The 23,211-nt window shown below is 41.0% G+C and overlaps 1 protein-coding gene across 7 annotated transcripts in view; it reads left to right on the forward strand.

Annotated features, from left to right (window-relative positions):
- Nucleotides 1-23,211, forward strand: part of EVA1A (eva-1 homolog A, regulator of programmed cell death) — a 102,619-nt gene that overhangs the window by 46,027 nt on the left and 33,381 nt on the right. For 2 of the 7 annotated variants that reach the window (XM_077958570.1, XM_077958572.1), the window contains exon 2: nt 16,057-16,149. The gene's annotated coding sequence lies outside the window, so the exon portion shown is untranslated. 7 annotated transcript variants of the gene reach the window in all.

The raw sequence follows: 23,211 nt of genomic DNA on the forward strand, positions 1-23,211 counted from the left end.
ACAGGGCACTCTCCTTAGGGACCTTCTTCTTCCCTTGGAGAGAAGAAGCTACAGGTGTTCTGCCCCACTTTTCCTCAGTAGACAAGGAGTGGCGGAAGTACTTCCCCAGGAAGGTGTAGCTGGGATGCTGTATGACGCCACACAAGTGTGGTTCAGTGAAGTTACATAATCCCGTACTTGGCTTTATTCCTATTCCACAGGGTCTGAATTTTCTGTCATGAAAAAGGCCTATGTACACATTCCACACCGATTCCCACAAATGAGTGCACAGGGCTGTATACATGCGTCAGGTATCTACATCTAAGCTGTCAGTGGTGCTTCTGCCCATCCAATCTTCTGGATTGTGGCAAGGTGCAAAAGGGTTTGGAAGGCAGTACCATGTGTGCCCATAAAGCAACAGCTATGGTACCTTAGATTCTCTTTCACCTGCATTTGATTTATTAGTAAAAAAAAAAATATATATATATATATACACACACACACACACACACACACACACATATATATATATAGTTTGCGTTTAGCCAATCATCAGTTCATTTAATAATTTGAACAACTATATGGCTGGCTCCAGGCTAGGCGATGGTAAAGTGATGGTGATTCTGACAGTCTTAGTTCCTGCCTTCTCGGGGCTCACAGTTATTAGGGGATGGGCATTTAAGACATAAATAGACAGATAAAATACATGATGATTACAAACTGGTAACTGCTATCCTGGACAAGAACAGTGTGCTCCAGGAGGAAATGAGAGGCTTAGGTTGGGGGTGTCCAGCAAAGGAGAAAGATCTGTAGACCCATATTCACTCTCTACAACATGCTGTCTATTGAAGGGATGTCACAGTGTGCTAAGGGAGTTCTAAGGAAGGAGTGCCTGACCCTTGAATAGGGCTGGAAGGCTTCAGAGGGAAGGGACATTTAAAAATAATCTTGAAGAATACGTGAAATTTTTTCATGCGGAAAGGGAGTAGAGATGTTACAGGTGGAAGCAACACGTGGTGTTTGGGGGGACTCTTAATCAGCAAGAGTGGGACATAGTGGAGTGGCAAGAAATGAGCCAGGAGGCCAGGCAGGGTGACTCATGCCTATGATCTCAGCACTGTGGGAGGTCGAGGCAGGCAGATAGCGTGAGCCCAGGAGTTCAACACCAGCCAGGCCAACATGGCAAAACCTCATCTCTACTAAAAGCACAAAAAAATTAGCCAGGCATGGTGGTGTGAGCCTGTAATTCTAGCTGTTTGGGAGGCTGAGGTGGGAGAATTGCTTGAGCACAGGAAGTGGAGCTGGCGGTGAGCCAAGATGGTGCTTCTGCATTGTAGCCTGAGCGACAGAATGAGACCCTGTCTCAAAAAATAAATAAAAGAGAAATGAGCCGGGAAGGACAGGCAAGGGCCAACCACTCAATGTAGGTTTTGTATAAGAAGCAAGTCACTGAAGGGAATGGCAAGTTACCAAGGGCCTGGCACACTTTTTCTGTAAAGGATCAGATAGTCGGTATTCTAAGCTTTGTGGACCTACAGTGTGTCAGAGCTACTCAGCTCTGCCACTATAGTGCAAAAGCAGCCACAGACAATATGCAAATGAGTGTGGCTATGTGATAATAAAACTTTATAAACAAAAACAGGCAGTGGGCTGGATTTACCCATGAGCAGCAGTTTACCAGCCCCTGCTCTAGAGTGATAATTCTGGTGGGTGACTCTGTGAATGCTGCACTGGAGGATGGGGAGAGAATGGAGGTAGGGAGCCAGTTAGGAGCTATTGCTTTAATTCAGGGAACTTAAGGAAGGGACGATGGGGAGAAATGGTTTGTGGTGTGCTCCAAAGTAAAAATGACAGGACTGCAGACCAATTTGATGAGAACATGTCTAGTTGTTTCTTTTATGCTCAGTGGACTGATTCTTCCAGAGAAGGAAAAAAATATCTTGGGTATTCTGGGTGTGTGACTCAGAATCATGCGCACATCTGGGAGGTCACCTGCTGGTCACTAGACATCATGCTTGGTGCATTACATAGATTATCTCCTTGTTAAGCATAATTCTTAAGAATTCTTTATAATGTTAAGTTGTATTTCCTATTTCAAACTGAAGTTTGAAAATTGCAAGTCATTCGCCTAAAGCCATATAGCTGGTAAATGGAGCTAAGATTTAACCAGGTCTGGTGTCAAAGCCTGTACCATTCCTGAGATGCAGAATCTTTTCCCCTCACCCAGTAGGTGCCAAGAAGCCCCATCCATGAGCCTGTGCAGCTCCCTTCTTTTCCCTCTGTTCCTTCTAAGACCCATCCAGCAAGGAGGACAAGGGAATGCACGTAGGGAAGACAAATACCAAAGTCGACTGCAAGTGTTAATCTGTTTTAACTGCCAAACTATATGCATTTCCTAGGGTTCCTATAATAAAATATCACAAAGTGGGTGGCTTAGAATAATAGAAATGTATCATCTCATGGTTCTGGAGGCCAGAAGGCCAAAATCAAGATGTCAGCAGGGCCACGCCCTCTCTGAAGGCTCTAGGGAAAGATCTGTCTGAGGCTTCTCCCATGGTTTCTGGTAACCCTAAGTGTTTTTTTGCCTATTGATGGCTGTCTTCTGTGTCTTTTCACATCATCTTTGCTGTTTGTGTGTCTGTGATCAAATTTCCTTTTTATAAGAACACCAGTTCTATTGGGTTGAGGCCTGCCTTAATGCCTTTGTCTTAATTTGATTAAATCTGTAAAGACCCTATTTCCAAATAAGGACACATTTTGAGGTTTTGGAAGTTAGGAGTTCCCCATATTTTTAGGGGGAAAGACACAATTCACCCCCTAACATGAGCCTTTCCCAAGAAGAATTCAGGAGCTTCCTCTGACCAAGGTCCCTGAGTGGATCTCAATCCAGTTCCTTCTCCAAGGTATCTTCATCTGTGGTCAGTTTTTCCATCCACTTCCTGTATACATTGCTTGGCACATGAAGATTTTGTCTATATTTACATATACTTTTATTACTACATTTCAGATTTCTTTAGCCTGTGTATTTGACAGTGTTCTCTCATGTTCACTCACTACATTTCCCCCCCCCAGCCTCTTCTTTCCCTACTTAGCACTTTGCTCGTTCATTCATTAGTTCACATAACAATAAGTGCTAAGTTCCTGTTGCACTCTGGGGACTATGCTAAGCTCCAAGGACATAAAGGTGAAAAGATGAAAAACTAGTTCCTGCTCTTGGCGAATGCTTATGGGAGGTCACACAAGCAAATAGCGTGGAGAAATTGAATAGGGAAGCGTGAGTGTAGCTTCCGAGCTTAGCATCCTCAGTGGCTCCCTACTGCTGCTAGGAGAGAGTCTGAGCTGCCTTGCATAACACACCAGGCCTCCCATGACCTGGCCACAGCCCCCTCAACAGGTTCCTCTCTCACTTTCCCTTCCTTTCACTTTGTGCCTCACTCATTTTCGTCCACTTGCTCTTCCCCAGCTATACAATTCTCTCTCTCAAATTGTGTCTTTCTCCAGGAATGCTCTTTGAGTTGAGAGGTGCTCCTCCTCCCCCATTCTCAGCTATTATCTGCTTGATTACCTCCTGCTTCTGCTTTGAGACTGACCTCTGGGGGTACCTCTTCCAGGAAGCTATGACCCCTTCCTCTGCCATCCTTGTAGCTCCTTGGGCTTCTCCTTGGTAACAATCTCTCCTCCTCCTAGGAGACACTGACTGAGGCTTATTCATCTTTGTAACTGCAGTGTCCAATCAAATGCCTGTATTAATAGGAGCTTCAGCAATTAATGAGTGAATGAATGATTTCTGTGTCCTGTGCTTTGCTTCTGCCCTCCAGGCTGCACTTTCCCTTTAACCTCCTTCCCTGTAATCACATGTCTGGTCACCACTTTTTCTCTACCACAAGTCCAGAAACCTCACTGCTCAAGGCCTCCTTTCCGTTGTGCTGACACCTCAGTTATGCTGGCCCTAATGATCAGTGGCTACACATGGCTCCCCACTGACCATCATCTCTTTGGTCTGCCCTGCTTCCCACAGAGAAGCCTTCTTATTTGCCTATAGGAAGATGGTTCTCATCGAGAAAGCAAAACTTCCTCTACGACCTTCTCTGTTTCTCCAGTCCCAAAGTTTCCCCTCTCCCAATTCCAGGAGCAAGGGACACACTATTTCTGCTTCATTGATTAATTCAAAAAGCATTTTTTAAAATTCTTAAGCCTGTATCTGGAGTTGTGGTTGAATTACCCTCACCCTTTTCTACTTCTGCTCTTCTAACCAAAAAGATCTGTTTCTTACATCTTTTCCTGCTTCATATTTTGGGTTTTTCCTATATATTAAATGTTACAGTAATTTTTGGAAACTTTTCAGCGTTAAAACTCTTCAATGAAATCTTATGTGGAATATCAATGAGTATAACAGAGCAAACCGACATTTTGTTATTTATATTAGTTTGATAAATTTAGTTTTTAACATACAGTTAATGAAAACAATGAGAATGTTATGAAAATTTGAAATTGAGGTTTTGGGATGAACATTGCAGCCTCATGAGATTCTCACTATCAAGTACACCCCTGTATTTTATATTGGTTGTACAACGTGCAACAACTAGATATTGGAAATTATAGCACTTTTAAACAGGATACCTTACAGATTCAGGCTATTCTGATTTCAATGATCTAGAAACATGAAAAATATAGGAATTGGTTTTAATGTTGACTCACTAACACTATGTAACAATTGTTTAATTATAAGAGGTCTAATGCAAAGGAACAGATTCTTTCACTTAGATTCACCAATTTATATCTTTGGCAGAAAATTCTTCCCAAAATTGTGTCGTATCATCATGAGAAGTTAATTATGTTATTAATTTTTTTTCAGAAACTCCAGTGTTTGTTTCTCTGCAGTAATCACTTAAAGCCTTTAACACAGCAAAACATGTTTAATCTGGCATTTTGAGCTCAAACTTCAGTTGTCAGTTTCATCATTGACACTATCGGCCACAAGAGAAGCAGTAATAGAATGGCCCTGCATTGCTGTTGGTCTTGTTCAGATTTTTTAATGTCTGCCAATCAGTCTAAGATCAGTCTAAGATCAAAATAAGCGTGCTACTGGTAATACTAATAATAATGCTACTGGCAATACTTACCATGGTACAACATGTTATGTGGTCACATATTACTGTATAGTTTAGTGTTATGTCTTTATAAGAGCATACATTCCAAGGAAGTCCCTGAGTCCTTCCTGGCCTTTAATCGAGCATGGCGTTAGGGGGCCGGGGTGATGGTAGTATACTTGCTCATACAATTTTACAGCATCAGAATACTTGCATGGATCTGAACTGTTGAAAGATCTTTTTGGAACTACAGCTTTCCCAATTAATGACACATCTACATGTGTTCCAACATATTCATGGTTTTGGCAGAAGAACCTTTATTCTGAAGCGGGCATGAGTATATTATAGCCTGTGGCTCATGTGAACCACTGGGGTTCACATGATTGTTCACATTTGGTATCACACACTTGTCTATGTTTACCATTTTAAAAATATTTTTAAAATATAGTTTGAATCAAACATTTCTAGAACCCTTGAAATGAATAAGTTGACCTCCGTTGTATTAGAGTAAGGTGTAAGAAAATTGTGGTCTCAGGTGGGACCTTTATCAGGGCTGGCTTGGGAAGACCTCCCTGTTTTGATCAGGTAAACATCTGCTCAGGTCAGGGCTTTCACCTCCAGGAAGCTCAGCAGTTTGTCTGTGCTGAATTAAATTGAACTGACACAGGGTAAGTCCTATGTGGTTGTGGGACTAGTTCCCCTGGCGAGGAATGATTAGGAAGGTCTCAGGTAGAAGCCGCCCACTTCCCTAAGAAGCCACACAGGTCCCACCCAGGGAGGCTGGCACACTTCCCACTCAGAACTTCTCTCCCCTCCAGCTCCTTGCGGGGTAGGGCAGGGGTGCTGCTCTGGGCTTCCAGACTTCCAGGTCAAGGTTTTTGTTTTGTTTTGTTTTATTTTGCCACTCACTTCCTGCTGACTTTCTCAGGGTCCGTGTGCTTGTTCTCTCGTTTTAATAATTGTAATGACCTTAGAAGTCACTTTTGGGACTGGGAAGCCAACACAGAAACAAATCAGATGACCAGGAATGCTCCTTGTTCCCATTTGTGTGTTCCTTGGTCAGGCCTTACTTCTGCGAGTTCTCCACATTTGTAGATGCCTCTAGTGTACTGGGCTCGGGAGGCCCCACTGATTAGGAATAGAATGTTGGCAAGTGATTGCCTTTTAAAATACCCTGAATTAAGGATCCACAAGTCTGTCAGCATGGTCTTCCCTATTTGCAATTCTAGAGAAAAAAGCCATACAGGATTTGGTCAGAATTATTCAAGTGCATGTATTGTGATTGACCAACAGGGCTGAAATTATTTTTATGCCCAATGTGGTATGGATGTTGTGATTGACTTCCATTCTCTACAGCCATTTCCTGCCAGTCTCTATGATTTTTTTTTATTTTCCAGTGGACACTTGCAGGCTAGTGTTTCCTGTGGTTCCAGGGATGGGCACTTTCCCTTCACATTTGATATTTTTTCTCAGGATTGCCTCATCTAGCTTCATACTTCTGCAGATGACTCCCAAGCACTTTTAACTATTACCCTGAAGTCACAATATGATTCCAACCTACCTTTCCAAAATTATTCCCCCAAACTTTGTTACATTTCCTATAAACCAGCCAGACTCAAAGTTCTTGGGTCTCCCTACGTCTTCTCCATGAAGGGTGAATCTGATGTAAGGCCCTTATTTTCAAAGAGCTTATCGCCCAATGGAAACATATGAAAAGCACATACTTTTACTCAATGTGAAAGAGTGGCACACAGGGTTGCAGGAGTCCAAAAGAGGGAGTGATTATGCATGCAGGAGAGGATCAGAGAATGTTCTTGCAGGTGGTGATGTGACATGAACTTTGAAGGGTGGGTAAGACTCGGAAATGCAGTGATGCAGGAAAACACATGCCAAGCAGAGCTAAACCCAGAAGTAGAACCAAGTGGGAAATGAACAGAGAAGAGAGTGGTTCTGTTTGCCTGATGTTGGGCTGTGATGGAAAGGTAGGTTGGTAAGAACTCGTGAAGTGCTTTGATTTACAGACTCAACGTTTGAATTTCACTCTAGGCAATGTGGACCCTTTGGCAATTTTGGAACAGATGAGTGGCATTGTTAGAACACTGTTTCCAAATGCTCAGCCTGGCACCATGTATTAGTCCGTTTTTACACTGTTGATAAAGACATACTAGAGACTGGGCAATTTACAAAAGGAAGAGGTTCATTGGACTTACACTTCCACGTGGCTGGGGAGGCCTCACAGTCATGGCAGAAGGCAAGGAGGAGCAAGTCACATCTTACGTGGATGGCAGCAGGCAAAGAGCGGGCTTGTGAAGAGAAACTCCCATTTTTAAAATCATCAGATCTCGTGAGACCCATTCACTATTGCAAGAACAGCATGGGAAAGACCCACCCCCATGATTCAATCATCTCCCACCGGGTCCCTCCCATAACACATGGGGATTATGGGAAATACAAGGTGAGATTTGGGTGGGGACACAGAGCCGAATCATATCACACCACTATATGAGATGGGGTGAAGGGGGGAAGAAAGAAGAGAAATTTCTGAATTAGGGGAGTGACAGTGGGGATGGAGGGTTAGAAAGGATAGGAGGTAGGATTTTCAGGGCAAGGGACAGGAAGGGTCCAGGATGATCCTCAGGTTTGAGCCTGTGTGACTGGAATCCTCAGGATACTATGAACACTGTACAGAAAAGAGGAGGCAGGTAAGCTGGGGGAATGAACTTAGAACATGTTGAACTGGAGGGATCTCTGGGAAGCGCAAGTGGAGACTCCTCCCCCAATAACCTCAGTGTTCTGGACTCCAGGTCAGCACAGTCTAGCTTCCTCCTCCACTCCTCCTAGCTAGGACCAGCCCACCTTGATGCCCAGACTTATCTTACTTGAAGCAGTAAATAACTCAGCAGGTCTCCCTGACCCCCGTGAGGGCATAGAGATTAGGGCATCAATTCTATGGACTGATCATGAGAACCTCCTTGCCCATCTCCATCTCCTATGTCTTACCTCACAGGACTAGCTTTTGATTATCTCTGAAAATTAGTGGTCCCTTTCTGAGGTTCCAACTCGTATAGTCCCTCTTGGGATAGAAACCTCTCCCCCCAGGCTGGTGCTAGGGCCCTAATATTTATGAACAGAACCTAGAGTCTGAAAACCAGTCTTTAAAAATAACTTCTGAGTCTTCTATCTGTTCCACCAGCCAAGGGGACATTTTGTGGCTGCTGGTTGTTGACAGTTTTAAAACCCTGCAGGTTGGCGCAGTTCTACTGTATGCAAGGCCCAGTCCATCCCCATGCCTGTGTTGTCCTCAGGGAGGGGTCCTGGCCCTCTCTGCACTTCCAGATGCTACCTCATGTTCAACATCACACCATGCCAGTGACTCCCAGGAAGTATGAGATGTCCATCAGGTACACAACACACTCTGCATCTTGTACTCACACGGGACCTTTGATGAAAGCGTCTTGCATGCTGCTTCCCAGGTTTTGGACAGTCCTGTGGATTCTCACCTTTCTGTCCCTACCTTGTTTGTAGGGAACCATGAATAGACACCCGCCTTTATGTTACACTGGAGTTCTCTGGACTGCAGGTGTTGGTGTCTTCTGTTTTTACTGCTAGCTGCATCTTGATTCTTACAGTGCCATCATCTGATTCCATGGGAGCTTCCTTTGTATTTATAGTTTGGGGACTGCCCAAATAAACCAAAGTTGGAGAGAGTCTTAGAGCATCCACAGCCTCCATGACTGACTTAGTTAAACATCTTCAATCACTTTCTTCTCATTCTGAAGACTTCACATAATTAAAACCATGCCCAGCCAAACGCTAAATAAATTTTGCACATATTGCTTGAATTACTCTGCAAGCTTACCCCAGTGTGGCTTTCTCCGAGATTAATATTTCATGAAAACTATTCCTCTGTGTAGGCTGAAGCCAGCAGCTGTGGAAACTCAACATTTGCTTTATACAATGAAACTTTAGGACAGGCCTGCTTTTCACATTTCTCAGATGTGCTGCTCATTTGGAAAAAATAAGTACTCTTGGCAAAGTCTACATGGCATGAGCCCCAGCTTGTGCTTCCGTCTATTCAGATATGAAATGATGAGAAAATGTGGCTCTAAATGTCATCATGCAACATTGGCACTGAAAAATAATAATTGCCATTTCTTGAGCACCTATTACTCTGTGCCAGGTATCTTACAAGCCCTGCATCCTCACACAAACACCCTGTGAGTGGGCCACACCTAGGTGTGTCTATCTTCTGATTCTTGCTCTGCCCTTGATAGCAGTGGCTGACCTGGAAGGCTGCCTTCCCCAGGCTCCATATCTATGGCTTCCTGCTAGAGGAAAGTTGCTGCACCCTTGGAAGTTTGCAAGGTAGTGAAAAGAGGAAACCAGATAATTTCTTCCCTCTCTCCCATCTGAAATCATCCTTGCCAGCAGTGTCTGCATCTCCTCTATGGCTCCAGCTCCCACTATTTGTGTCCTCCATGGTTCCAGATTCTTCCTGGTGACTCTGGCTCCTGGGCTCTGGCAACATTGCCTCCTACCTTTATGCCTTCAATTACGCACTGCCTACTATTGCTAATATCTGATTTTTTCATAACCCCATCCCAAGACCTTACTCCAACTAATTTTATCTTTTTAAAGTCAGACAAACTTAACTGTTTTTATTTTTCATTTTTTAAAATTGTTTCATTTTTTACTTTTCACATTTTGCCTGATCCTTAGTAAGTATGCAAGGTTATATGAACTTAAGAAGATCTTTATACTCTTGACTGTTATCTATCGCAATAATCTTCAAATCTCAGCTTTTCTATCACCTATAACCTATATTTCTATCTTCACCACTGCCACCAATTCCCTGCATTAAATTCTTTCTGTTGGAAATACTGAAGCAGTGTCTATTTCTTTACTTAGATGCTGATTGATGGATTGAGGTGGGAATCATTAGCCTTGTTTTAAAGATGAGGAAATGGGAGGTCAGGGAGGTTAACTAACTTGTCTAGTCTTAAAAATAGAGCATGGTGGAGCTTGGGTTTAAACCCATGCTTGGTTAATCCTGAAGCTTGTGCATTTTCTTGTACATCAGCCTGTGTTCTGTTTACTGGCAGCACACCAAGTTTAATTTCATGTGTGTAATCCCTTCGTATTCTGGAAAAAGAAAACTCTCATAATTTTCTTTAGGATTTCCCAAGATAAAACATTTTCTGTCCCTTCAGCTGTTCCTCATGAGAAAGAGGATATTTCCCCTAATATACTGGTTGAACTTTTAGATCAATATTTCTCAAGATTTAATGGCAGATTATGATTCAGGAGGATGGTTATGCATTAAAATGTATTTTTAATTAGACTTTTTTTGGAGATAATTTTAAATTTATACATAGTCACAAGAAATAATGCAGAGCTCCCATGTTCCATGTAACTAGTTTCCCCAATGACGACATCATGCAAAACTGTAGTACAATATCACAACCAGGATGTTGACATTGATAGAGTCAAGATACAGAACATTTGCATCATCACAAGGATTTCTCATGTTGCTATTTTTTAGCTACGATAACTTTCTTTCTCACCCCAGTCCTTCCTTAACCTATGAAAACTACTAATTTATTCCCTATTTCTGTAATTTTGTCATTTCAAGAATATTGTATAAATGAAATCATACAATATGCAACCTTTTGGGATTGGGTTTTTAAATTCAGAATAATCCTCTGGAATTCATCCAGGTTGCCTTGTGTATCAACAGTTTGTTCTTTTTTTGTTGCTGAGTATTATTACATGGTATAGAGGTACTACAGTTTGTTTAAACATTTACTCTTTGAGGGACATATGGATTGTTTCCAGTTTTGGGCTATTGCGAATACAGCTACTATAAATATTCATGTACCCAATCCCAAAAGGTTGCATATTGTGATCTCATTTATACAACATGGCTGTCATTGACCAAAACTTCATTAATGTGATGCAGGACTGTATTTCATTCTTTAAGCAACAGTAAATGGTGTTATATTTTTTAACTTTAGTGTTCACTCTTAGTATATGGAAATACAGTTGATTTTTTATAAGTTTGTGTTGCCTGCAACCTTGCTGAACTCACTAGTTTTATTTTATTTTAAATTTTTTTGTGGGGAATTGAGTCTCGCTCTGTCACCCAGGCTGGAGTGCAGTGGTGCGATCTTGGCTCCCAGTGGTGCGATCTTGGCTCCCAGTGGTGCAACCTCCGCCTCCCAGGTTCGAGTAGTTCTCCTGTCTCAGCCTCCAGAGGAGCTGGGACTACAGGCGCATGCCACCATGCCCAACTAACTTTCATATTTTTAGTAGAGACAGGGTTTCACCATATTGGTCAGGCTGGTCTCGAACTCCTGACCTTAGGTGATCCACCTGCCTCAGTCTCCTGAAGTGCTGGGATTACAGGTGTGAGCCACCATGCCCCACTGAACTCACTAGTTTTAAGAGGTGTATTAGTCTGTTTTGCAGAAGGAACATCTGAGGCTGGGTAATATAAAGAAAAGATGTTTATTTGGCCCATCATTCTGCAGACTGTACAAGCATAGCATCAGCATCTGCTTGGCTTCTGGTGAGGCCTCAGGAAGCTTTTACTCATAGCAGAAGACTAAGGGACAGCAGTCATGTTATATCGTAAGAAGGAGCAAGATAGATGCTAGGCTATTTTAAACAGTCAGCTCTTACATAAACTAATAGAATGAGAACTCACTCATTACCACAAGGGCAACACCAAGCCATTCATGAGGGATCCATCTCCATGATCCAAATACCTCCCACTAGGTCCCACCTGTAACATTGGAGAACACATTTTAACATGACATTTGGAAGGAAAAATGTACCTGGAGGTTTTTTGGGTAGATTCCTTGGGATCTCTACAGACAGCCATATCACTTGCAAATGGGGACAGTTTTCTTTCTTTCTTTCTCATCTGTGTGTCTTTTAGTTCCTTTTCTTGCCTCAATGTAATGGTTAGAACTTACAGTGCTATGTTGATTTAAGAGTGGGGAGGGTGGGCATCTTTACCTAATTTCTGATCTTGGCGAGTAAACATTGAGTATCTCATCATGAAGTATAATATTAGCTATAGGTCTTTTGTAGATGCTCTTTATCAAGTTGAGGCAATTCTCCTCTATTCATAGTTTTCTGAGAATTTTTTAAAAATCATGAATGGGTGTTGAATTTTTGAAAAAATTTTCTGCATCAAGTAACACGACTTTTCTTCTTTAGCCTATTACTAATGGCAGATTACATCAATTGATTTTTGAATAAGCCTTGCATTTTTTTTTTTTTTTTTTTTTTGAGACGGAGTCTTGCTCTGTAGCCCGGGCTGGAGTGCAGTGGCCAGATCTCAGCTCACTGCAAGCTCCGCCTCCCGGGTTTGCGCCATTCTCCTGCCTCAGCCTCCTGAGTAGCTGGGACTACAGGCGCCCGCCACCTCGCCCGGCTAGTTTTTTGTATTTTTAGTAGAGACGGGGTTTCACCGTGTTAGCCAGGATGGTCTCGATCTCCTGACCTCGTGATCTGCCCGTCTCGGCCTCCCAAAGTGTTGGGATTACAGGCTTGAGCCACCGCGCCCGGCCAGCCTTGCATTTTTTAAATAAGCCCCATATAGTCATGTCATAAAAAGTCACTATGAAAAAAATCCTTTTTATACGTTGCTGAATTCTATTTGCTAATATTGTGCTAAGGATTTTTTTATTGTATCTATGTTCCTGATGGTTCTGAGTTTTCTTTTTTTGCACTATCTTTATCTGGAGTTGGTATCTGTGTAATGCTAGCTTCATGAAATGCATTGGGAAGTATCCCCCTCTTCTCTGATTTTCTGGAAGAGATTGTGTAGAACTCGTGTTAATTCTTCTTTAAACATTTGTTAGAATTTTCTAGTGAAACCATCTAGGCCTGAAGTTTGGGGGGGGGTATAAGTTTTAAAATTACGAGTTCAATTCTTTAATAGCTATGGGGCTATTCAAATTATCTCTGTCATATTGGATGAGTTGTGGTACTTTGTGTTTTTCAAGGAACTGGTTCATTTTGTCTGAATTGTCAAACTTAAGTGTGTAGGAGTTGTTCCTAGTATTTCTTTACTATTTTGTTATCTGCAGGGTCTGTTAGTGATATCTACTGTTTTGTTTTTGACATTGGTAATTTGTAACTTCTTTTTTTTTTGGTCAGTCTTGCTAAAGGTTTGTCGATTTTATAGATTTTTTTTTTCAAAGACCCTCTGGTAATTTTCTTTGTTCTAAAGTCTATTTCATAAACTTAATACATATCAATTTAGACTCATTTTCTTTTGGTTAATGGTTGCATAATATAAGATTTTGATCTCTTTTCTTTAAACCTGACAATATTGTTTTTGTGTTTTGTTTTATTTTGGGGGGGGGCGGTTTTTTTTGCTTTGTTTTGTTTTTAAGACAGGGTCTTGCTCTGTTGCAAGGCTAGAGTGCAGTGGCATGCTCTCAGCTCATTGCAACCTCTACCACCTGGGCTCAAGCCATCCTCCCCGCTCAGCCTCCTGAGTAGCTGGGACTATAGATGTGCATTACCATGCCTGGCTAATTTTTGTATTTTTTGTAGAGACAGGGTTTCACCATGTTGCCCAGGCTGGTCTCTAATTCCTGGGCTCAAGCAATCTGCCCGCCTTGGCTATAAAAACCATGTCCCAACTATACTCTGTAAGAAACTAACTTCATATATAACAATACTGGCAGTGGCTGGGTGTGGTGCCAGTAATCCTAGCACTGAGAAAATAATCAAAGAAAGGTTTTTCATAATTTCTTATAGTGTATAGTTGGGACATCGTTTTAAAAAACATTTTATTTCAATAGCTTTAGAGGTACAAGTATCTTTTGGTTACATGGATGAATCATACAGTGGTAAAGTCTAGGATTTTAGTGTATCCATCACCTGAATAGTGTGTGTTGTACCCAATGGTAGGTTTTCATCTCTCACTCCCTCTACCCTTTCCCATTCTGAGTCTCCACTGTCTATTATACCACTGTATGCCTTTGTGTACCCATAGCTTAGTTCCTACTTGTAAGTGAGAACACATGGTATTTGGTTTTCCATTCTTGAGTTATTTCACTTAGAATAATGGCCTCCAGTTCTATTCAAGTTGCTGCAAAAGACATTATTTTATTCTTTTTATGGCATTCAACTGATGAATGAATTACATACCCACCACACTTTATTTATTCATTGGTTGATGGTACTTAGGTTGATTCTATATCTTGCAATTGTGAATTGTGCTGCAGTAAACATATGTGTGCAAGTGTCTTTTTATATAATGATCTCTTTTCCTCCGGGTAGATACCCAGTAGTGGGATTGCTTCATCAAATGGTAGATCTACTTTTAGTTATTTGAGAAAACTCCATATGGTTTTCCATAGAGGTTGTTCTAATTTACCCTCCCATCAGCAGTGTATAAACAAGTTTCCTTTTTTTTTTTTTTTTTTTTTTTTTTTTTTGCCATATCTATGCCATCTATTGCTTCTTGACTTTTTAATAATGGCCATTCCAGTGAGGATAAGTGATATCTCATTGTGAGTTTAATTTGCATTTCTCTGATGATAAGTGATGTTGAGCATTTTTTCATATATTTGTTGGCCATTTGTATATCCTCTTTTGAGAAATTTCTATTTATATCATTTGCTCACTTTTTAATGGGATTTTTTTTCTTGCTGATTTGTTTGACTTGGAGATTCTGGACTGATCTTTGACAAGGCACACAAAAATATAAACTAGGGAAAGGATACCCTATTCAGTGGATGGTGCTGGGAAAATTGGATAGTCACATGTAAAAGAATTAAACTAGATCCCTATCTCTCACCATATACAAAAATTAAGTCAAGATGGATTAAAGACTTAAATATAGTATCTGAAACCATAAGAATGCTAGAAGAAAACCTAGGAAAACTCTTTCAGACATTGACTGAGGCAAAGAATCTGTGACTAAGACCCCAAAAGCAGATGCAACAGAAACAAAAGAAATAAATGGGACCCAATTAAACTAAAAAGCTTCCGCAGAGCAAAAGAAGTATTAACAGAGTAACAAACAACCTACAGAATGAGAGAAAATATTTGCAAACTATGCATCCGACAAAGGGTCATTTTTAAAATCCACTTTGCCAATAGCTATCTTTAATTGGTGTGTTCAGATTATTTACACTTAATGTCAGTATTGAGATGTTAGGGCTGACGTCTGCCATTTTGTCTTTTGTCTTCTGTTTTTTGTTTGTTTCTCTGTTTTCTTTTTTTTTTTAGTTACTTGAACATTGTTTTAGAATCCCATTTTGATTTGTTTGTAGTATTTTTAAATATATTTCTTCATACGGTTTTTCTAGTGGTTGTTATATATATATGTGTGTGTGTGTGTATATATATATATATATGGCTATTTACCGTCTGCTGGTGCCATTTCACCAGTTTGAGTGAAACATAAAAACCTTACCCTGCTTTGCTTCCCTTTGCCCTACTCCAAAGTGTGTCTTAAATATTTCCTTTACATACATTAATTTTTCATTTTAACAATTTTATTTTATTTTTGAGACAAGGTCTCTCTCTGCTGTCCAAACTGGAGTGCAGTGGCACAATCATAGCTCACTGCAGGCTCGAATTCCTGGGCTTAAGCAATCTTACTGCCTCGGAGTAGCTGAGACTGTAGGCATTTGCTACCATGCCCTGCTAAGTATTTTTTAAAATTATTGGGAGGCCGAGGCGGGCGGATCATGAGGTCAGGAGATGGAGACCATGGTGGCTAACACGGTGAAACCCCGTCTCTGCTAAAAATACAAAAAAAATTAGCCGGGCGTGGTGGCGGGCGCCTATAGTCCCAGCTACTCAGGAGGCTGAGGCAGGAGAATGGCGTGAACCCGGGAGGTGGAGCTTGCAGTGAGCCGAGATCGCCCCACTGCACTCAAGCCTGGGCGACAGAGTGAGACTCCCATCTCAAAAATAAATAAAATAAAATAAAATAATAATTATTTTTTTTTAGAGATTGGGGTCTCATCATGTTGCCCAGGCTGGTCGAAATTCCTGGTATCAAGTGACCCTCCTGCCTCTGCCTCCTGAATCGCTGGGATTACAGGTGTGAGTTAACTGTGCCTGGCCGCCTTTACATACATAAGTGTCAACATTTTTGCTTCAACTGTTAAATACAATTTAGAAAACTCATGAGGAAAAAGAAAGCCTACTGTATTTACCTATATTTGTGCTTTCTTCTTGATATTTCATGATATCTTTAAAAAATTCTTTCCGTTTAGAGGACTTTAGTAATTCTTTTTGGGTAGGTCTGGTGGTGACAAATTCTCTTAGTTTTCCTTCATTGGAGAATGTCTGGTTTCCCCTACATCTTGAAGGGGAGTTTTGCTGGATATTGATTCTGGATTCACAGTTCATTTCTTTCAGCCCCTGAAATATATATTGTGCTACTTACTGCCTTTTGACTTCCATGGTTTCCAATGAGAAACCCTCTGTGTTCTGAATTGTTTTTTCCCTGTAGCTAAGACGTCATTTTTCTCAGGCAGCTTTCAATTTTTTTTTTTTTTTTGGTCTTTGGTTTTCTTTTCTTCTTCTTCTTCCTCTTCCTCTTCCTCTTCCTCTCCTTCTCCTTCTCCTTCTCCTTCTCCTTCTCCTTCTCCTTCTCCTTCTCCTTCTCCTTCTCCTTCTTCTTCTCAAGGTCTCACTCTGTGTCGCTCAGGCTATAGTGCAGTGGGGCAATCTCGGTTTACTGCAGTCTCGACTTCCGAGGCTCAAGTGATCCTCCCACCTCAGCCTCCTGAGTAGCTGGGACCCACAGGTGCATGCCACCATACCCAGCTAATTTTTGTATTTTTAGTAAAGACGGGGTTTTGCCATATTACGTAGGCTGGTCTGAAACACCTGAGCTCAAGTAACCTGCCCACCCTGGCTTCCCAAAGTGCTGGGATTACAGGCTTGAGCCACCACACCCAGCCTCTTTAGTCTTTAGTTTTCAAAAGTTAAATTACAGTGTGTCTTCACATGGATTTCTTTGGATTTATTCCATTTGAGATTTGCTCAGCTTCTTGAATCTATAAGTTTATGTTTCTTGACAAATTTGGTTTTTTAAAAGTCATTATTTCTTTGATTACTTTCTCAGTTCCTCTTCATCCTTCTTTCATTCTGGAGCTCCAATGACACAAATGTTAGGTCTTTTGTAATAATCTCACAGATCCCTAAGACTCTGTTCATTTTTTTTCCAGTCTGTTTTCTCTCTGTAGTTCAACTAAGTAATTTCTATTATTCTGTCTTTCAAATCACTTATTGTTTCCTCTGCCTCCTCCATTTACCATCAAGCCCATCTATTTATTTTGAGCCTTTTATTTTGGTTATTGTATTTTTTTAGTGTGTGGAATGTACTTAATAAATGTTGGCTTTTATTATTGTTGTTAATAAAAATAAACATGACGTTTTCTTTTAATTACCAGACCTACAATACGGAGTTTTACTCACATAAACACTGGCTGTGTTACAAGTATCTCCTTATTCAGTTCCTTTATTTCTTTAGTTCTTTTCATATGCCAGGTGTCCTAGCCTTTCTTTATTTAAACATTTTTTTTTTATTTCAATAGTTTTTGGGGAACAGGTGCTGTTTAATTACACGGATAAGCTCTTTTTTTTCTTTTTTTTTTTTTTTTTTTTTTTTTTTTTTTTTGAGGCGGAGTCTCGCTCTGTCGCCCAGACAGGAGTGCAGCTGCCTGATCTCGGCTCACTGCAAGCTCTGCCTCCTGGGTTCACGCCATTCTCCCGCCTCAGCCTCCCGAGTAGCTGGGACTACAGGCGCCCGCCACCATGCCCGGCTAATTTTTTTGTATTTTTAGTAGAGACGGGGTTTCACCGTGTTAGCCAGGATGGTGGCGATCTTGTGACCTCGTGATCTGCCCGCCTCGGCCTCCCAAAGTGCTGGGATTACAGGCGTGAGCTACCATGTGCGGCCATTACATGAATAAGTTTTAGTTTTTTAATGGTGATTTCTGAGATTTTGGTGAAAGTATCACCCAAGCAGTGTACACTGTACCCAATGTATAGTCTTTTACCCCTTACCCTCCTCCCAGCCTTCCCTGAAGTCCCCAAACTGCACTGTATTATTCTTATGCCTTTGCATCCTCATAAGCTTAGCTCTCACTTAAAAGTGAGAACATACAATGTGTGGTTTTCTATTCCTGAGTTACTTCACTTAGAATAATGGTCTCCAACTCGATCCAGGTTGCTAAGAATGTCATTATTTCTTTATGGTTGAATAGTATTCCATCATATATGGAATAGTATTTATATATTTTTATATATATAGCGTGTGTGTGTGTGTATGTATGTGTGTGTGTATATGTGTGTGTGTGTGTATATATATATATAAAACTACATATTCTTTATCCACTCGTTGATTGATGAGCATTTGGGCTGGTTCCATATTTTTGCAGTTACGAATTTTGCTGCTACAAACATTCATGTGCAAGTGTCTTTTCCATATAATGATTTATTTTCCACTGGGTGGATACTCAGTAGTGAGACTGCTGGATCAAATGGCAGATCTGCTTTTCATTCTTTAAGGAATCTCTGTACTGTCGTATAGTGGTTGTACTGGTTTACATTCCCACCAGTAGTGTATAAATGTTCTCTTTTCACCACATCCATGCCAACATCTATTAGTTTTTGATTTTTAAATTATGGCTATTCTTGCAGGAGTAAGGTGAATATTCCTTGTTTAGGTATATTCCTAAGTACTTTATTTTTGTTTTTGCAGCTATTGTAAAGTTGGTTGAGTTCTTGATTTGATTCTCAGCCTAGTCACTGTTGGTGTATAGCAGTGTTATTGATTTGTATACATTGATTTTGTATCCTGAAACCTTACTGAATTCATTTATCAGTTCTAGGATCTTTTTGGATGAGTCCTGAGGGTTTTCCAGGTATATGATAATATCATCATCAAACAGTGACCATTTGACTTCCTCTTTACCAATTTGAATGACCTTTATTTCTTTCTCTTGTCTGATTGCTCTGACTAGGACTTCCAGTACTATGCTTAATTGAAGTGGTGAAAGCGGGCATTTTTGTCTTGTTTCAGTTCTCGGGGGAATGCTTTCAACTTTTCCCCATTCAGTATAATATTGGCTGTGGGTTTGTCATAGATGGCTTTTATTACCTTAAGGTATGTCCCTACCATGCTGATTTTCCTGAAGGTTTTAATCATAAAGGGATGCTAGATTTTGTCAGATGTTTTTTTCTGCACCTATTGAGATGATCATATAATTTCTGTTTTTAATTCTGTTTATGTGATGTTTCACATTTATTGACCTGTGTATGTTAAACTATCCCTGCATCCCTGGTATAAAACTCACTTGATCATGGTGTATTATTATTATTATTATTGATATGCTGTTGGATTCAGTTAGCTAGTATTTTGTTGAGGGTTTTTGCATCTGTGTTCTTCAGGCATATTGGTCTGTAGTTTTCTATTTTGTTATGCCTTTTCCTGGTTTTGGTATTAGGCTGATAGTAGCTTCATAGAATGATTTCAGAAGGATTCTCTCTTTCTCTATCTTTTGGAATAGTTTTAGCAATATTGGTACCAATTCTTTGAACGCCTGGTAGAATTCAGCTGCGAATCCATCTGGTCCTGGATTTTTTTTTTTTTTTTTTTTGGCAACTTTTTTGTTTCTGTTTCAATCTTGCTACTTGTTATTGATCTATTCAGAGTTTCTATTTCTACCTGGTTTAATCCAGGAGGGCTGTATATTTCCAGGAATTTACCCATCCCCTCTAGATTTTCTAGTCTGTGCGCATAAAAGTGTTCATTGTAGCCTTGAATGATCCTTTGTATTTCTGTTGTATCAGTTGTAATATCTTCTGTTTCTTTTCCAATTGAGTTTATGTGGATTGTCTCTCTTTTCTTGGTTAATCTCATGAATGGTCTAACAATTTTGTTTATCTTTTCAAATAACCAGCTTTTTATTTCATTTATATTTTGTATTGTTTTTTGTTTATTTCAATTTCATTTAGTTCTATTGCAATCCTTGTTATTTCTTTTCATCTCCTATGTTTTGGGTTTAGTTTGTTCTTGTTTCTCTAGTTCCTTGAGGTGTGACCTTAGATGGTCTATTTGAGCTCTTTCAGATTTTTTGATGTAGGCATTTAATGCTGTGAAATTTCCTGTTAGCACCACTTTTGCTGTATCCCAGAGGTTGTGATAGATTGTTTCGTTATTATTCAGTTCAGACAATTTTTAAATTTCCATCTTTATTTCATTGTTGACCCAAAGATCATTTAGGAGCTGATTACTTAATTTCCATATACTTGCATGGTTTTGAGGGTTCCTTTTGGAGTTGATTTCCAGTTTTATTCCACTGTGGTCTGAGAGAGTAGTCAATATAATTTTGATTTTCTTAAATTCATTGAGACTTGTTTTGTGGTCTAGTCTATCTTGGAGAATGTTCTGTGTGCTGATGAATAGAATGTATGTTCTGCTGTTGTTGGGCAGAATATTCTGTAAATATCTGTTAAGTTCATTTGTTCTAGGGTATAGTTTAAGCCCATTGTTTCTTTGTTGATATTCTGTCTTGATGACCTGTCTAGTGCTGTCAGTGGGGTATTGAAGTTCCCCACTATTATTATGTTGCTGTCTATCTCATTTCTTAGGTCAAGTGGTAATTGTTTTATAAATTTGAGATCTCCACTGTTAGGTGCATATATATTTAAGGTTAGGACTAGGGTTAGGGTTTGCTGAGCTGCCGGGCTCCAGGCTGGTACTGGGAAGTGTCTGCAAAGAGTTCTGTGATGTGATCTATCTTCAGGTCTGTCAGCCATGGATACCAGCACCTGTTCTGGTGGAGGTAGCAGGAGAATGAAGTGGATTCTGCGAGAGTCCTTGGTTATTGTTTTGTTTAGTGCATTGGTTTTCTTAAATACTGGTTATGCTTATAACAAAGTTGTCACATAGACAGATTCAAGACCTCTGGTTAGCCAGGATATTATGGATAGTGAAATTAGCTGTTGTTTTCTCCTTTCTTGGAGCAGGGTGGTTCGGTAATGTGTTGCTGTAATGGCTTGAGTTGGTTGTCCTCCAGCCAGGAGGTGACGCTTTCAAGAGAGCATCAGCTGTGGTAATATGGGGGAATGCAAGCTTGCCCTAAGGTCAGTGGGATAACTATTCAGGTTTCTCAGGCACTGGCGGGGGTGGGGGGGCTATAGAGCTCCTGCAAGTTTATGTCTTTTGTCTTCAGCTACCAAGGTGGGTAGAAAAAGACCATCACGTGGGAGTAGGGCTAGGTGTGCCTGAGCTCAGACTCTTCTTGGGTGGTGCCTGCAGAGACCCCTTGCGGGGACGGGGCAGTGGTTCTCAGGCCAATGGAGTTGTGTTCCAAGGAGGATTATGGCTGCTTTCCGGTGCTTCGTACAGATTGCCAGGGAAGTGGGGGAAAGCTCACAGTGACAGACCTTACCCAGCTCCCACACAGCCAGCAAGGCCAGTCTTAGTCCTGCCAACAACCAACAGAGCTGAATTTGTTTACAGGCCTCTGGTGCACAGGGCTGAGATCTTGCCTCAGGCTGCAAGCCTCCCTGCTGAGAAAGCAAGCAGAGTGTTCAGGCCTCACCCCTCCCTGACTGCAGCAGCTTCTGTGCTCATATCTGCACTTCCTATTCGCCCCCACCCCTCAGATTCTGCCTAGGAAAATTCATACTTGATCAAAATTATTATACAGTTCAGCCGGAAGTCTCCTTCTTCCTGTGGCCCTTCCTCAGTTCCACTGGCTGCCCTCCCCAAGGAACCCTGTGAGGTAAAGTCAGAAATGGCTTCGCTGGGCTTCCCTGGGGACCAGGAGTGCCTACAGGGCACTTCCCATGGCTTCTTCTACTTTTGTATTTTGCTCAGCTATCTAAATTCATTTCAGCTCTAGGTACAGTTAAATCCTTCTTCCATGATCTAGAGTTCCAGGTTCCCCAGTGAGGATGTATGTTCAGAGGCAGACTTTCCTCCTCTTACACTTTGGGCACTGGCTGTTTTTTTGGCTGTTTCTTGGAGTTTGCAGTAGCAAGCCACTCCTTTCAAAGGGTCTGTGAATTCTTTCAGTTTCCCTGGTATGTTCCTGTGGTGGTTCTTGGAGCAAAAGTTCACAATGTGAGTCTCCAAATGCTGCTCATTATTGTGTTTTTTTAATTGTAAAATTCTGTTTCTTTATATCTTCTCTTTATTTGCAGAGACTTTTTATTTCTTTGCTGAGGCTTTTAATTTCTTTATTTGTTTTAAGCATGTGCATAATTGCTTGTTGAAGTATTTTTAAAATCATGGTGTTTAAAAATCTTTACCAGATAATTCTATTACCCTTATCATCTTAGTGTTCGCATCAATTGATTGGCTCCTCATTACTGCTGGATGGGGATGGGAGTTCTGGATCCCATGTGGTCTCCATTGATGTGGGGCTTGTAACCACTGGTAGTGATGAGAGTCCTGACTAGGCTGCCTCAGATACCCCAGTGGAGAAGGGGAGGATTATCTAGTTATTTCTAGGAGGGGGCAGATGTCCAGGCTTCCCATGTAGTCCTTACTGATATTGCCAGGGAAGGTAGCTCACCAGCTATCTCAGATGAAAGTCTCATCTCTCCCCTTGGGTCTTCTCTGACATCACTCTGGCAAGGGTGTTGGAGTTTCTTGCTATAGTGTCTTAAGGGTGAAAGTCTAGGCTATCTACTCAGACTTTGCTGGTATGGGTGTGGGTGTGGATGAGGCCATGGGTTTTTTGTTTTTTAAAATGATGTTTGGCTGAAGTAGAGTGGTTATTGTCCAAGAGTTTTCTGTCGTGCTAGAACACTCCTTTCCTGGTCCTCTGGCTAGAGAGAACAGGCATGTTTTGGGAGTCTGTTTTTTGTGCACCAGTTGTGTTGGGTTTCTGGGTTGCTGGCTTCTTCAGCTACTTTATCTCCTTGGTTTTTGGTGTGCATCATCCTTTACCTGGGCTACTGAGTTAGACCCCCAATAAGTCTTTCAGACCATCTCTGGCTTCTCCAACACATCCTCCACACTTCTGCCAGTGTTTTCTTCCTACAAAGCAGAACTGACCATGTCATTCTCCTGTTAATATTATTTACTGTCCATAAAATAAAGCTCAACTTCTGCAAGGCACTGCAGATCTACCAA

Source organism: Macaca mulatta, chromosome 13, assembly GCF_049350105.2.
Source record: "Macaca mulatta isolate MMU2019108-1 chromosome 13, T2T-MMU8v2.0, whole genome shotgun sequence".
Taxonomy (NCBI): domain Eukaryota; kingdom Metazoa; phylum Chordata; class Mammalia; order Primates; family Cercopithecidae; genus Macaca; species Macaca mulatta.